General features: G+C 46.2%; 1 protein-coding gene across 2 annotated transcripts in view; it reads right to left on the minus strand.

Annotated features, from left to right (window-relative positions):
• The window catches only part of LOC134967029 (interferon-inducible GTPase 5-like), a 39,754-nt gene extending 22,589 nt beyond the window's left edge, over window positions 1–17,165 (minus strand). Inside the window, exon 1 of one of the 2 annotated variants that reach the window (XM_063944021.1) lies at window positions 17,099–17,165. The gene's annotated coding sequence lies outside the window, so the exon portion shown is untranslated. Of the gene's footprint in view, window positions 1–17,092 lie in introns of both variants that reach the window. The other variant, XM_063944020.1, reaches the window with a different exon arrangement.
• Between the last annotated feature and the right edge of the window lie 724 nt (window positions 17,166–17,889).

Below are 17,889 nucleotides of genomic sequence, written 5' to 3' on the forward strand. Positions count from 1 at the left end.
CCACCTCGTTACATGCTGGGGACCGCCCAGCACAGGGCAAGGCGCTAAAAAATCTAAGGGAAAATACGGAATTGATCATCAAGCCAGCGGATAAGGGGGGGGGGGGGGGGATTGTGTTAATGTCCAGATTATGGTACGAACAAGAAGTACTTCGACAATTGGAGGATAAAAACACGTACCACAGGTTACGCTCAGATCCCACTAATGGAATATTGAACAACTTAAGAACTTTATTGGACAAATATAGAGATTTGGAAGTGATAGGAGAAAAGGAATATAAATTTCTATTGAATGAGGAACCCACCACACCTGTAATATATATCCTTCCGAAGATCCATAAAAATCCAACAAACCCCCCAGGCAGGCCAATTGTGTCGGGCATTGGTACTGTAACATCAAACTTGTCCGAATACATAGATCACTATTTACAACCCCTTGTGTTATCTAATCCATCCCATCTGAAGGATACAAGAGATATATTAAACTTTATCAATACTATCAGATGGGAGGAGGGTATGGTTCTGGTCACTGCGGACGTCCGATCTTTATATACCATCACAGCACATGATAAAGGAGAAAAAGCCATAAAGTCTTTCTTAGAGAATAGCACATTGAATGAGAAATTACAGGACTTTCTTTTAGAATCGGTACATTTCATCTTGTCCAACAACTATTTTTTATTTAATGACACATTTTTTCTCCAAAAAGTTGGAACAGCCATGGGCACCAGGTTCGCCCCAAGTTACGCTAATATCTTTATGGGTGATTGGGAGAACGAGCATATTTGGAAACATAACCCATTTGGGGCGAACCTGGTGGCATGGCGAAGATACATCGATGATGTATTTTTTATTTGGAGAGGAGGGCAGGACACACTTATGGATTTTTATATGTATCTCAATCATAATGAGCTAAATATTGAATTTACATTTGAAAATAGTACCACTGCCGTTAATTTTTTGGATGTGACTATATATGTCGAGGATAATACTCTACAGACAAAATGTTACACTAAACCCACAGACTCAGGGACTTTTCTGAGAGCAGATAGTTGTCATCATCCTAATTGGATAAGTGCCATCCCTGGGGGACAACTTAGAAGAATCAAGCGTAATTGCTCCAAACCTCAGAGTTACAATGAAGAGGCATCTCGGATGAAGAATAAATTCACGGCTTCAGGATATGGGGAAACAAACTTAGACAAAACTATAAATATAGTAGAAACCCTAAATAGAGAAGATCTGCTGATTGAGAAAACTAAAACGTCCACCAAGAATGTCAACCAAGATTGGGCATTTATAACAACTTTCAACAGTCAATATAGAACTTTGGAAGGAATTCTTAATAAACATTGGGGCATACTTAAAGGCGATCCTATCATAGGAAAAGTAATACCGGCCAAACCTAAATATATTTACAGAAAGGCACCCAACATAGGTTCAAAAATAGTAAGAAGTATGTGCCCACCAAAGAAAATGGGACAGATGGTGAGAACAAAAGGCTTTTTCAGGTGCGGATCCTGTTTAGGATGCAAAAGTATAAAGGGACACAGTAGGAAATTAACAGAAGTGGTAATAAATGGGAAGACATTTAAAATAAACGAATTTATCACATGTAATGTAAAAAATGTGATTTATGGTATAGAATGTACCTGCGGACTTTTCTACATTGGTCGAACGTCAAGGGCTCTTAAAGTTCGTGTAGGTGAACACCTACGAAATATAAAGAATGGCCTACAGACTCATGCCTTGTCGGAACACTTCAGACAGAAACATGGTAGTAACACATCAGGGATAAAAAGCTTCTTTGGTCTGAAGTGGGTTTCAGGACATTGGAGACATAGAGACTTGGCCAGTCAGTTAGCCAAGTCTGAAATGCAAACCATTTTTGAGTTGGGAACACTGAAACCCGGTGGACTCAACAATGACTTTGAAATAAAGTGGTTTCTGTGAAATTGGGTCCTTACCATGACAATCTTATATATAATTCATGATTTCTGATAATATCATTTATTCATTTTTTTAACTCGGTTCTTAAACAAATTTGTTCCGAGAAGGGCTGATATATAATCTTAGGGATAGGATTCTTGTGAGGATATTACAGGGGGAGATTTTGTTTACATTTATGATGTCTATTGGATTATATATTGATAATATGTTTTGCCTTCTAGTATCTTGATGCTATGGATATATTATGATATTTATATATGGAAGTTCTGGACTGTGACAATGTATCCTGATCCTATCTTATAATGGAATACATGGATATATGATGGATTACACAAATGCAGAATAACCATGGGATTGAAGATGGAGAATTTATAACAGGACCGATGGGTTTGCAAAAGTAACTATGAGATCTTGGAGGAAAGCGATCCCTTTATTAGATCATGCAAAAACTATATGGACAGATGCATGGGGCAGATTATGTTGATAATTGTACTGGCATCAAATGAATTGAAACGGACAATGACGGGATGGACATGAGGGACAAGATCATGTTTGTTATGTATATTCGTGCCTGAAATAGGAGGTGTCATCACTGCACGGTAGATGCACATTTTTAATGCATATTTTTATTGAGTATCAGAACGGGGAAGACGGCCCAGGGTATCGAGTCCGCCACGATCGCGTAGGGTGGTTGCCAGGGCAACCAAAGCGGAAATGACGCGACGAGCGGTTCATGCGGTTGCCATGGCAACACACACTGGGGCGATAAAAAAATTGTTTTAGATTAGCAACTGTGTAGATAAGAGTTTGAAGTCATGTAACATCCATATTATCAAACCAGCCTATATATATGGATACATTGAGTCTGCCACGGTCCGATATAACGGTTGCCTAGGCAACCAAACCGGAAATGACGCGACGGACGAAGAGTAATAATGCTATTATAACGAGTACGGTAGCATGGAGAAGCTTAAATTTATTACTAGTCACACTTTTGTTTATGGACAGGTAGCACCTGTATAACTATACTGGGCTTTGTATTTTGGGTGGAGGTCAAAGATTATTTTATAACCATGTGCACAGAGACCCAGGCGGAAGTGATGTAATGGATAGGAAACAGCATCATTAAAATGAAGGTAGATAGTCAGCACTAGAAGCATCATGGGAAATGTAGTTCCATTATTTTATTAACATCAGCTGGGAAACGAGGGTTTCTATTGGGTGATTCCCTTTTAAATAGTTGGTTGGGATTGCTTCACACATACATCCTGGAATTCCTTGAAAAAGACCCCAGTGCAGGGGTGGAAACGCGTTGGAAGCAGGGACATTTACAACTTGGACAGCTGGACGTGACTGTGATTAATGAGATCCAGATAAGCTGATCCGGCGTGGTTATAACATCGGTGGGAGCCCGGGACTCACATTATACATGCTGTGACTGAACTGCTTTGTCAGTTCGCTGCTTCTGGTAATTTCATTATAAATCACAGACATTAAGGCTAACACTTGTTTTATGTTGTTATGTGTGAAGCTTTTATGTGATTTTTATTGCGACATTTCATTGTGTCATTGTTTTATGTAACATTCAGCGCAACATATATTAAAAACTGTACTTCACTATATCCAACTCCATTTTGTTTTTGGGTGGATACGAATTGAACGATTGAATAATTGGAGGACTAATGACAAAGGAAATCAAGTTAACAGTAGCGCCAGATAAGTTTACCCTTTTTTTCTGTGTGTATTAATCCAACATGCGTGACCAGCCACCTCCCGATGCGTCCGCAAATAGATTGCGGACGAACCAAACTAAGGTTGAACTAACTGCGCTGTCAGACAGTCAGCCACCATTTTTTTTATTGGAGCTGCTGCATGTGACACCACGCAGCCACTAAAAAATGGTCACGACGTGCCCGCATTCGGCCAGCCCCCCCCCCTTAACACCGGGCCGCTGCCCTGCAAACGGTCGCCACTGTTAATAATCTTGCAGACGCATCCTTCCTGGATGTAGCTGCAAGGGGAAGTGTCACGCATGTGCACTGCGGCCAGACCAGATGGATGCAGACGCTGCGTACAGATGCACCTATATTGCTTAGGATTCAGGAAAATCAATTACTGTTCATTAGAGATGAGCGTTTCGGATTTACTTTTTGACAAACTAGCGCAAGTTCGGATTTATCTTGTTGGCAAAACACATGAGCCGGATAGCCAATAATAACATGCCTTTTTGAGATCCGAACATAACGGAGTAAATCCGAACTGCTCATCTCTACCTTTAAAAGTCACCAAAAATGAAATGACCAAAAAAAACAAACCCAAACCCTAACACTACTGTAGTTGTGCACTCTTAGGTCTACTAATAACTAAAATCAACAAACTGTAGTAAGATTCTAGGTACCGTAAGCCATTCTGTCATGCTGGGTCCACTGTATACATGAAAACCTTGCCGGAGTGGTAGGAGGCTCCAGAATCTTGGGATGTGCTCTCGGCTACCCAGACAAGCATTCCAGTATCCCACAGCTGCCTACTATCCACCCTGCACCAACCAATTCCCAATTAAAGTAGGAAGTCTGGGTGGTTGATGACGTGATCCATGCTTAATTTCTTCATTGCTGCTACGCCTCCCACTTTATAATGGCGTCAATCACAGCTTTTTTTTGCGAGGGTCTGGGTCACGATGATACAATTGCGCCATCATGCCCCTGCACTACTTACCTATGCCACACCACGTACTTAACTGTCCCCTCTGTGCCAACTTGGCTGCCCCAACTGGGATTTGTCAACTATGCTCCATTATGGCGGTAATGTTGCAACTCCCACAGTGGCGTAGCTACAGGACAGCTAGACCGGCAAATGTCCAGGGCACACAAGGTAACATAATTAATGAGGTTAAAAAAAGACAAGATGTCCATCGATTTCAACCTGTATTATATATAGAGATGTGCGGTGGGCGCTTTTCGTGTTTTGTGTTTTGGTTTTGGTTCTAATTCCCCGCTCGTGTTTTGCTTTTGGGTTTGTTTTGCCAAAACCGCCCTTTCATGTTTTGGTTTTGGATCTGGATGATAAAAACATAAAGACAGCTAAAATCACAGAATTTGGGGGTAATTTTGATCCTACGATATTATTAACCTTAATAATATTCATTTCCACTCATTTCTATTCTGAACACCTCACACCTCACAATACTGTTTTTAGGCCAAAAGGTTGCACCGAGGTGGCTGTATGACTAAGCTAAACGGCACAAACACCTGGCCCATCTAGGAGTGGCACTGCAGTTGCAGACAGGATGGCACTTAAAAAAACTAGGCCCAAAACAGCACATCATACAAAGAAGTAAAAGAGGTGCAATGAGGTAGCTGTATGACTAAGCTAAGCGACACAAGTGTGTGGCATATACACCTGGCCCATCTAGGAGTGACACTGCAGTTGCAGACTGGATGGCACTTTAAAAACTAGTCCCCAAACAGCATATGCTGCAAAGAAGAAAAAGAGGTGCAAGATGGAATTGTCCTTGGGCCCTCCCACCCACTTTTATGTTGTATAAACAGGACATGCACACTTTAACAAACCAATCATTTCAGCGACAGGGTCTGCCACATGACTGTGGCTGAAATGACTGGTTTGTTTGGGCCCCCACCAAAAAAGAAGCAATCAATCTCTTCTTGCACAAACTGGCTCTACAGAGGCAAGATGTCAACCTCATCCTCAACATCCGATTCCTCACCCCTTTCAGTGTATACATCCTCCTCCTCCTCCTCACAGAGTATTAATTTGTCCCCACTGGAATCCACCATCACAGGTCCCTGTGTACTTTCTGGAGGCAATTGATGGTCAAGGTCTTCCCGGAGGAATTTATAATTAATTTTGATGAACATCATCTTCTCCACATTTTGTGGAAGAAACCTCCTACGCCGATCGCTTGCAAGGTTACCGGCTGCACTAACCACTCTTTCGGAATACACACTGGAGGGGGGGAGGCAACTTAGGTAAAATAAAGCCAGTTTGTGTAAGGGGATCCAAATTGCCTCTTTTTCCTGCCAGTATATGTACGGACTGTCTGACATACCTACTTGGATGCTGTCACTCATATAATCCTCCACCATTCTATCAATGGTGACAGAATCATATGCAGTGACAGTAGACATGTCAGTAATCATTGGCAGGTCCTTCAGTCCGGACCAGATGTCAGCACTCGCTCCTTACTGCCCTGCATCACCACCAGCGGGTGTGCTAGGAAATCTTATCCTTTTCCTCGCAGCCCCAGTTGCGGGAGAAAATTAAGGAGGAGTTGTTGACCGGTCACGTTCCACTTGAGTTGACAATTTTCTCACCAGCATGTCTTTGTACCTCTGCAGACTTGTGTCTGCTGGAAAGAGAGGTACAACGTAGGCTTTAAACCTAGGATCGAGCACGGTGGCCAAAATGTAGTGCTCTGATTTCAACAGATTGACCACCCTTGAATCCTGGCAAAGCGAATGAAGGGCTCCATCCACAAGTCACACATACTTTGCGGAATCGCTCCGTCTTAGCTCCTCCTTCAATTTCTCCAGCTGATTCTGCAAAAGCCTGATGAGGGGCAAGTTCGAATGGTTGGAGAACCTTGCACAAGATGGAAATCATTCTCCACTGCGCTTGAGTCAGGTGCATTCCCACCTTCTTTGCCTATATCGTAGGTGGATGTATAGGCTTTAATGGCCTTTTGTTGCTCCTCCATCCTCTGAAGCATATAGAGTGTTGAATTCCATCTCGTTACCACCTCTTGCTTCAGGTGGTGGCAGGGCAGGTTCAGGAGTGTTTGCTGGCGCTCCAGTCTTCTGCACGCGGTGGCTGAATGTGGAAAGTGGCCCGCAATTTTTCGGGCCACCGACAGCATCTCTTGCACGTCCCTGTCATTTTTAAAAAAAATTCTGCACCACCAAATTAATTGTATGTGCAAAACATGGGACATGCTGGAATTTGCCCAGATGTAATGCACGCACAATATTGGTGGCGTTGTCCGATATCACATATCCCCAGGAGAGTCTAATTGGGGTAAGCCATTGTGCGATGATGTTCCTCAGTTTCCGTAAGAGGTTGTCAGCTGTGTGCCTCTTACGGAAAGCGGTGATACATAGCGTAACCTGCCTAGGAACGAGTTGGCCTTTGTGAGATGCTGCTACTGGTGCCACTGTTGTTGTTGCTGCGTGAGGCCATACATCTACGCAGTGGGCTGTCATAGTCATATAGTCCTCAATCTGCCCTGTTCCACTTGTCCACATGTCCGTGGTTAAGTGGACAGTGGGTACAACTGCATTTTGTCGGACACTGAGGACACTTTCTGACGTCTCTGTACATTCTCGGTATCACCTGCCTAGTGAAGTGGAACCTACAGTAGATGGGATTTGATACTGGGGATACAGTACCTCAAACAATTCTCTAAGTCCCACTGAACTAATGGCGGATACCGTACGCATGTCTAACACCTACATAGCTGTTAAGGCCTCAGTTATCCACTTTGCAACAGGATGATTGCTGTCATACTGTATTTAATCTTCCTCACAAAGGACTGTTGGACCGTTAATTGCTTACTGGAAATAGTACAAGTGGTCTTCTGACTTCCCCTCTGGGATGATGATCGGCACCCAGCAGCAACAGCAGCGGCAGCAACAGCAGCAGTAGGCGTACCACTCAAAGATCCTCCGGAGGAATCCCGGTTAGGAGAGGACTGCTCAGTCTTGCCAGTGACATGGCCTGCAGGACTACTGATGTTCCTGACTGAGGAGGAAGTTGACATTGAGGGAGTTGCTGGTGTGGCTTGCAGGAACTCGGGTACAAGAGGAAGAAGGGATTTAGGTGTCAGTGGACTGCTTACACTCTTACCCAAAGATTCACAACTTGACACTGACTTCTGATGAATGCACAGCAGGTGACGTATAAGGAAGGATGCTCCTAGGTGGTTAACATCCTTACCCCTACTTATTACAGATTGACAGAGGCAACACACGGCTTGACACCTGTTGTCCGGATTTGTGGAGAAGTAATTCCACACCGAAGAGGTGGCTTTTTTGGTATTTTGTCCAGGCATCACAATGGGCTTCTTCATCCCACGGACAACAGGTGTCTCCCCCGGTGCCTCATTTAAACAAATCACATCACCATCAGAATCCTCATCATCAACTTTCTCTTCAGTGCCAGCAACACCCATATCCACATCCTGGTGTTCTTCAACAGTGACATCTTTAATTTAATATCAGAAACTGGACTGTGGGTGCTCCTTCCAGCACTTGCAGGGGGCATGCAAATGGTACAAGGAGCCACCTCTTCCCGTCCCTTGGGGATTTGTGATACCAACTTAGAATGCACAGTTCTTTTCTGTGCTTTTTCCAGATTAACTCTTATAATTTTTCTAGCGGGAGGATGAAGGCTTTCATCGTCATGTGAAGCTGAACCACTAGTCAGGAACATAGGCCAGGGCCTTAGCCGTTCCTTGCCACTCTGTGTCATAAATGGCATATTGGCAAGTTTACGTTTCTCCTCAGACCATTTAAATTTCTTTTTTTCTTTGGGACTTTTTACTGAACTTTGGCTTTTTTAATTTTACATGCCCTTTATTATCACATTGGGCATCGGCCTTGGCAGATGACGTTGATGGCATTTCATCGTCTATGTCATGACTAGTGGCAGCAGCTTCAGCCCTAGGAGGAAGTGGTTCTTGATCTTTCCCTATTTTATTCTCCAAATTTTTGTTCTCCATTATTTTTCTGGAGTTATATAACAATATGTGGTACAGGAGAGCGTACCTCTACACCACACAGGGTAAACCCTGTGAAAATTATTTGGATTAAATATTAATAACCCCTTTATTTGGAGTAAATAATATACAGCATAGGACAGCACCACTGAACTTATATGGCAGCACCACTGGACTGGACTTATACGGAATTATATGAATTTATATGGAATTATATGGCAGGATCACTGGAATTATATGGCAGGATCACTGGATTTATACGGCAGGATCACTGGATTTATACGGCAGTACCGCTGGACATATACGGCAATATCACTAGGCATATACGGCAGTATCACTAGACTGTGCTTATACACCAGTACCACTGTAATTATACGGCAGGATCACTGGACTTAAACGGCAGGATCACTGTAATTATACGGCAGGACCACTGGACTTATACGCCAGTACCACTGGACTGGACTTATACGCCAGTACCACTGGAATTATATGTCAGGATCACTGGACTTATACTGCAGAATCACTGTAATTATACGGAAGGATCACTGTAATTATACCGCAGGATCACTGGACATATACGCCAGTACCACTGGACTTATACGGAAATACTACTGGACTGTACTTATACGCCAGTACCACTGGAATTATATGTCAGGATCACTGGACTTATACTGCAGAATCACTGTAATTATACGGCAGGATCACTGTAATTATACGGCAGGATCACTGGACATATATTCCAGTACCACTGGACTTATACGGAAATACCACTGGACTGTACTTATACGCCAGTACCACTGTAATTATATGGCAGGATCCCTGGACTTATACGCCAGTACCACTAGACTTATATGGCAGTACCACTGGACTGGACTTATACGCCAGTACCGCTGGAATTATATGGCAAGATCACTGGATTTATACTCCAGTACCACTGGACTTATACGGCAGTACCACTGTAATTATACGGCAAGATCACTGGATTTATATGGCAGGATCACTGGATTTATACAGCTGTACCGCTGGACATATACGGAAGTATAAATGGACATATACGGCAGTATCACTGGACTGTACTTATACGCCAGTACCACTGTAATTATACAGCAGTATCACTGGACTTATATGGCAGGATCACTGGACTTATACGGCAGTACCACTGGACTTATACGTCGGTACTGCTGGAATTATATGGCAGGATCACTGGACTTAAACTTCAGTACCGCTGGAATTATACGGCAGGATCACTAGACTTATACGGCAGGATCACTGGATTTATACGGCAGTATTACTGGACATATATGGCAGTATCCCTGGACTGTACTTATATGCCAGTACCACTGTAATTTTACGGCAGGATTACTGGATTTATACAGCAGCATCACTGGAATTATACGGCAGTGTCACTGGAATTGTACGGCAAGTTCACTGTACTTATACAGCAGGATCACAAGAATTATACGTTAGTACCGCTGGACATATACGGCAGTACTGCTGGACATACAGCAGTATCAATGGACATATACGGCAGTATCACTGGACATATACGGCAGTATTACTGGACTGGACTTATACGCCAGCAGTGGCGCAGAGAGAGGGGGGAGAGGGTACAAAATACCTGGGCCTAGGTCTAATGGAGGGTCCCAGTGGGGGCCCAGGTCCACGCCTCCTGTGATTACACCTTGCCCCCTGAAAAGTACCTGGGCCCAACCAGGCTCTCTACTGCCCTGGCTGGGAGACATGCCATGCTCCTGTGAGTGGATGCTTCTCATGTGCTAGACATGCCCCCAAAGAGGTGTGGCTATGCCCCCAGCATGCTGTCGTCACACCCCCTCCAAGGGAGGCGGGGGGTCCAGGACTTTGTTGTACTGGGGCCTAGGATTTCTCTTGGCAACCCTGTATGCCAGGGTATCCGTTCACATGGTCGACCATTCATACCGGAACCGTATGCCAGTACCACTGGAATTATACAGTAGGATCACTGGATATATACGGCAGTACCGCTGGACATATATGGCAGTACCGCTGGACATATATGGCAGTATCAATAGACATATACGGCAGTATCACTGGACATATACGGCAGTACCACTGAACGTACACGGCAGTACCACTGGACATATACAGCAGCACAGGGACCCCACCACTGGACTGATGCAGGACAACACAGCACCACTGCAATGGACTCGACTTATACAGCTGCACTGGACATATAGCAGCAGAGGACACCACCACTGGACTGATGCAGCACACACAGCACCACTGGACAGGACTTATACAGCAGCACTGGACATATGGCAGCAGAGGACACAACCACTGTGACTGGACAGATGAAGCACAAGACACGGACACTGAGGACGGAGACATGTCTTCTCTTCTACACTCCCCAATGCCGGAGTGAAAATGGCGGCGATGCGTGGCTGTTTATATGGAATCCAAACCCTGCGAGAATCCGACAGTGGGATGATGACGTTTTGCCTCGATCTGGTTTCCGAGTCAGGCGGGAAAACTCGAGCCTGACTCGGATCTGGGCTCGTGACGTGAAGTCTGGTAGGGTTCGGTTCTCTGAGAACCAAACCTGCTCATCTCTAATTATATATCTTACACTATTCTGTATGTAACTATAGATTAACTATAATGACTCAGGTGAAGTTATGCTTTTAGTCTAGTTGACAACTAGAATGCTTACTGTTTAATTCTAAATGCTGTATCCTACGATATCTTTTTCAGTTAGAAATTTATCTAATCCATTTTTAAACATATTGACTGAGTCCACCATTACTACATCCTCTGGTAGAGAATTCCAAATCCTTACTGCCCTTACTGTGAAGAACCCCTTCCTTCGTTGGCTATGAAATTTTCTCTCCTCTAAACTAAGAGGGTGTCCGCGTGTCCTGTGTAGAGATCTCTCAATAAACAAATTTCCTGATAGCTCCATATATTATCCCTTTATATATTTGTAAATATTAATCATATCTCCTCTTAGACGTCTCTTTTCTAGTGTAAACATATCTATCCTAGAAGCCTTTCCTTGTATTCCAGTGTCTCAAATTCCTTTATCAATTCTGTAGCTTGCCTCTGCAGTGGCATATCCATAATGGGTGCAGTGTGTGTGGTTCACACATGCCCCTGGGTCCAGAGGGGGCCCACACCGCACACACTGCACCCATTTCTTCTATACTTACCTTTCTGGTGTCCATCGGTGTCCTTGAGTGGGCCTCCTCCTCTCCGTCCTGTAGCCGGCAGCGCTGTTAGCACTCTGAGCGCTAGAGACTAAGGCACAGTGCCAGAGTCTACAGCACATGCGCAGGTCTCCTGGAAAATGGCTGCTGCCCACGGGTCCCCTCTCCTCTAGGTACACCACCGCGCCTCTGAACCCTTTCCAGTTCTACAGGTGTCTCAGCTTCTCCTTCCTGTATAAGCCTGCCCCCAGACTTCTGTGTAACTAGCCAATGGGAGTCTGGGGGCCAGCTTATACAGGGAGGAGAACTGAAGAAGAGTGCTGCTGCATCCCGTGTGCAGCCACGGCTGTTAAGGTGTGTTTATATGCAGGGCTGGCTCCAGGCATGTTCAAATAAAGCGGCTGCGCGGGGCGCCACACGCTGGTGACGCCATATTCATGCCTGGAGCCAGCCTGCAGTGTCCCGGCCCCGGCCTCTTGTGTGCGCGCTATGCGGCGCGCTGTGCGGCGGCGGCGGCTGACGTAAGACGCCGGCAGCACGCATGGCACGCACACAAGAGTTTTAAACAGTCTGCCCGCTCCCTCAGCAGGACTCCCCCTCCCGGCTCCCAGCACCGCAGGTATTGTGACTTGTGAGGGCATTTATGGATCGGGCACTGTGGGTCATATCTGGCACTGTGGGGTCATATCTGCACTTTGGGGGTATTTATGTATCTGGCACTGTGGGGGCATTTATGTATCTGGCACTGTGGGGTCGTTTATGTATCTGGCACTGTGGGCTCATTTATGTATCTGGCACTGTGGGGGCATATCTGTACTGTGGGGGCATTTATGTATCTGGAACTGTGGGGGCATTTATGTATCTGGCACTGTGGGGGCAATTATGTATCTGGCACTGTGGGGGCATTTATGTATCTGGCACTGTGGGGTCGTTTATGTATCTGGCACTGTGGGGTCATTTATGTATCTGGCACTGTGGGGGCATATCTGTACTGTGGGGTATTTATGTATCTGGAACTGTGGGGGCATTTATGTATCTGGCACCGTGGGGGCATTTCTGTATCTGGCACTGTGGGGGCATTTATGTATCTGGCACTGTGGGGGCACTTATGTATCTGGCACTGTGGGGGCATTTATGTGTCTGGCACTGTGGGGGCACTTATGTTTCTGGCACTGTGGGGGCACTTATGTATCTGGCACTTTGGGGTCGTTTATGTATCTGGAACTGTGGGGGCATATCTGCACTTTGGGGGCATTTATGTATCTGGCACTGTGGGGGCATTTATGTATCTGGCACTGTGGGGGCATATCTGCACCGTGGGGGCATTTATGTATCTGGCACTGTGAAGGCATTTACGTATCTGGCACTGTGGGGGCATTTATATATCTGGCACTGTGGGGGCACTTATGTATCTGGCACTGTGGGGGCACTTATGTATCTGGCACTGTGGGGTCATTTATGTATCTGGCACTGTGGGGGCATTTATGTATCTGGCACTGTGGGGGCACTTATGTATCTGGCACTGTGGGGGCATTTATGTATCTGGCACTGTGGGGGCATTTATGTATCTGGCACTGTGGGGGCACTTATGTATCTGGCACTGTGGGGGCACTTATGTATCTGGCACTGTGGGGGCACTTATGTATCTGGCACTGTGGGGTCGTTTATGTATCTGGAACTGTGGGGGCATATCTGCACTGTGGGGGCATTTATGTATCTGGCACTGGGGGCATTTATGTATCTGGCACTGTGAGGGCATATCTGCACCGTGGGGGCATTTATGTATCTGGCACTGTGGGGGCATTTATGTATCTGGCACCATTGGGGCATTTATGTATCTGGCACTGTGGGGGCATTTATGTATCTAGCACTGTGGGGGCATTTATGTATCTGGCACTGTGGGGGCATATCTGCACCGTGGGGGCATTTATGTATCTGGCACTGGGGACATTTATGTATTTGGCACTGTGGGGGTATTTGTGTATCTGGCACTGTGGGGGCACTTATGTATCTGGCACTGTGGGGTCGTTTATGTATCTGGCACTGTTGGGTCGTTTATGTATCTGGCACTGGGGGCATTTATGTATCTGGCACTGTGGGGGCATATCTGCACTGTGGGGGCATTTATGTATCTGGCACTGTGGGGGCATTTATGTATCTTGCACTGTTGGGGCATATCTGCACTGTGTGGCCATTTATGTATCTGGCACTGCTGGGGGGCATGTCACGTGTAGCTGGCACTGCTGGGGGCATGTCACGTGTAGCTGGCACTGCTGGGGGGCATGTCACGTGTAGCTGGCACTGCTGGGGGGCATGTCACGTGTAGCTGGCACTGCTGGGGGGCATGTCATGTGTAGCTGGCACTGCTGGGGGGCATGTCATGTGTAGCTGTCACTGCTGGGGGGCATGTCACGTGTAGCTGGCACTGCTGGGGGGCATGTCATGTGTAGCTGGCACTGCTGGGGGGCATGTCATGTGTAGCTGGCACGGCTGGGGAGCATATCATGTAGTGTTCCCGTTAGGTGTCTGTGGCTAGGCAATGTGTCTCAGTGCTCTACCTGGCGCAATATTTCTCAGTGCTCTACCTGGCGCAAAGTGTCTAACGTGCTCTGCCTGGCGCAAAGTGTCTAACGTGCTCTGCCTGGCGCAAAGTGTCTAACGTGCTCTGCCTGGCGCAAAGTGTCTAGGAGGTTCTACCTGGTGCAATGTGTATTAGCTGCACTACTGTGTGGTGTAATGCGAATTGCCACTATTATGTGGCCACGCACCTTCCCCACGAAGCAACGCCCCTAAATTTTTGCTGTGTGCCTTTGTCGCGCACTGTCCATGCTTCGGCATCTAGGTAAGGGAATACCTAGCATTACAGTATGTACATCATTTTGCCCTCCTAACTTAAAAATGTGCCCTCCCTGTGATCAGCACCCTGCCCTAAAATGTGAACACTATCATGTGTAGCTGGCACTGCCCCTGATCCCACCACTACTACTCCCAGCCTGCCCCTGATCCCACCACTACTACTCCCAGCCTGCCCCTGATCCCACCACTACTACTCCCAGCCTGCCCCTGATCCCACCACTACTACTCCCAGCCTGCCCCCGATCCCACCACTACTACTCCCAGCCTGCCCCTGATCCCACCACTACTACTCCCAGCCTGCCCCTGATCCCACCACTACTACTCCCAGCCTGCCCCTGATCCCACCACTACTACTCCCAGCCTGCCCCTGATCCCACCACTACTACTCCCAGCCTGCCCCTGATCCCACCACTACTACTCCCAGCCTGCCCCTGATCCCACCACTACTACTCCCAGCCTGCCCCTGATCCCACCACTACTACTCCCAGCCTGCCCCTGATCCCACCACTACTACTCCCAGCCTGCCCCATGCTCACCACTACTACTCCCAGCCTGCTCCCTTATCCGCACTACCGCCACGAGCCTGCCCCATGTTCATCACTACTACTCCCAGCCTGTCCTCTTCCCACCACTATTACTCCCAGCCTGTCCACTTAACCACAATGCCACTACTACAACCTGCCCCCTGCTTCCCACTACTATTCCCAGCCAGCTCCCTCTTGACAGACCCCACCCTCATTAGGGCTGCTTCCATAAATTTCTCCGGCTGGTTTTCCATCCCAATCTGCCACTGGCTGTTGTGATCTGTGATGCTGGGTGCTGTGCTGGGAGAGGGGTGCTGGGTCAGAGGTGGAACTAGCAGTGGTGGTAGGGGGCACCAGCCACAATCTTGCCTAGGGCATCAAATTGGTTAGGGCCGGCTCTGCTCCATGCAGTGTGAGAGAGGTGCTGATGTACAGGAGGAGCAATGTACGGTCAGGTGAAATATAGCACACTGCATCCTCCGTGCAGTGTAGGAAGGGACAGAGTTCCCAGGCGCCAAGTTGGCTGCAGAACTACTGCGGTCCCACGCTCTTCCTACCCCCATTGTAGCGCCTCCATCCCTGGGACTCCAGGCCTCCTACTCCCAAGAGGCTCCGCCTCCTTCCAATGGTACCACCTCCTTCTCCCCAGTGGCTTCGCTTTCAGGGGCGCAAAAATCTGATTAAATCTTGCCCCCGCAACCTAAAACGTTGTGACGCCCCTGTGTGGCTGTTATGTGTAAGGCTGCTAACTGTGGGGGTAATTCCAAGTTGATCGCAGCAGGATTTTTGATAGCAATTGGGCAAAACCATGTACACTGCAGGGGAGGCAGATATAACATGTGCAGAAATAGTTAGATTTGGGTGGGTTATTTTATTTCTGTGCAGGGTAAATACTGGCTGCTTTATATTTACACTGCAATTTAGATTGCAGATTGAACTCACCACACCCAAATCTAACTCTCTCTGCACATGTTATATCTGCCTCCCCTGCAGTGCACATGGTTTTGCCCAATTGCTATCAAAATCCTGCTGCGATCAACTTGGAATTACCCCCAGTGTGCGTAGAGGGGGTGTGAAAATATATTTATTTATAGTTTGCTAATATGAAGTTACGAGGCCATGCCCACTTTTCCAGGAGGCCACGCCCATTTTTCCAGGAGCACTCGCTGAAGGTGCGCGCATAGGGTTTGGGAGGGGGGCACGCTTTTATATTGACTCGCTCAGGGTGCTAGTAGGCCTGGAGCCAGCCCTGTTTATGTGTTCGAACACACCCCCCCCCCCCCCGACCTCAGGTGTTTTGGGTACTCCCCCAAAATAATGAAAGTGTGGGATGTGATGTGTAAACCACACATGCCCACCTGAGACAATGTCCCTTCACAACCAAGGCCCCGCCTCCTTTTCAAAGGACTGTGACTGGCGCATGTTCACAAACACCAGTTTCTAGGGACTGCATTGGCTCCCAGGGGGAGAAAATACTGTTTGGTCAATGCCACTGCCAATTCCAGGGAAGACTCTCTGGGGTGACAGATTTTACTGGGTGGGTCTGCAGCCCTTCAGCCTCTAGGTAAAATCTACCATTGGTCCCCAGGGACAGCGGGACAGATCGGGACTGAAAGGAAAGCAGCATTAATCTATGATGTCTACTGCGTTACCTTTATAATGAAAGGCAATATCTATACAAAAATAAAATCTGTTTATATGCTGATAAATACGTAGTTCATTAGAATAACATATATGCTGCAAACTTTGGCATCTCAGTTTTTTAACATAAGTAAGTGTTGCTAGCAGCTACAGGTAATAATAATACAATAAGAAGATATATAGATAAGTAGAATGGTCAGGAAAACATACATTTACCTTTCCACACCGATTTCTTGACCTCCTGAATGAAGATTTGTGCAAATATATCTAGAGTGAGTGAAGTTTCGTTTCTGAAAAAATGTTGTGGGAAGTCAAAGCATATACCTGAGGGATCAACCAATGACATACCCTAGCTGTGACGTGTTTACTACAAGGCGACTCTGCAGAAAGTTAACCACTTCAGTATCTGCTACCTGTTAACATTTTACACAATTGAAAATAACCTACTCAACGGCGTATCTATAGTACAATAGGTGCAGGGAGTGTGACAGCTATGGGGCCAGTCAGCCTCCAGGGCCTGGCTCTCTTCCAGCATCTAGCTAAGCTGCCAGATGGTGGGCTCAAACCTCAGCCCCTTGTGTGGTTTTTCATTTAATAATAATCCTATTTTTATTTATATAGCGTTTTCTCTGTTAGGACTCAATGTCGCTTTACAGACATCACAAACATGATACATTGTACAAAAGATTTAGAATTACAGCAAGTAGAAATCCACACAGAAATAATTAAAAAACAATACTCAGAGAGCACAATAAGCATAGTGCAGAGTTGGTGCAGGCATTTTGGGTAATAAATTCCATGAGTTGTATATTCCACCAACAAAAGGTAGCAGGGGGTATATTTACTAACATTCAATTTTGAGATACCTTTTTTGAATCTACAAAACAAACTGAAATTGATTCTATGTGATTTTTTAAATCCCTAAAAAAATCCCTAATTTGCTAAAAATCGATTCTGCATCCGATTTTCAAATCGAATTCGATTTTGATTCATGTTTAGAAGGGATT

This window comes from Pseudophryne corroboree, chromosome 10 (assembly GCF_028390025.1).
Source record: "Pseudophryne corroboree isolate aPseCor3 chromosome 10, aPseCor3.hap2, whole genome shotgun sequence".
NCBI classification, from domain to species: domain Eukaryota; kingdom Metazoa; phylum Chordata; class Amphibia; order Anura; family Myobatrachidae; genus Pseudophryne; species Pseudophryne corroboree.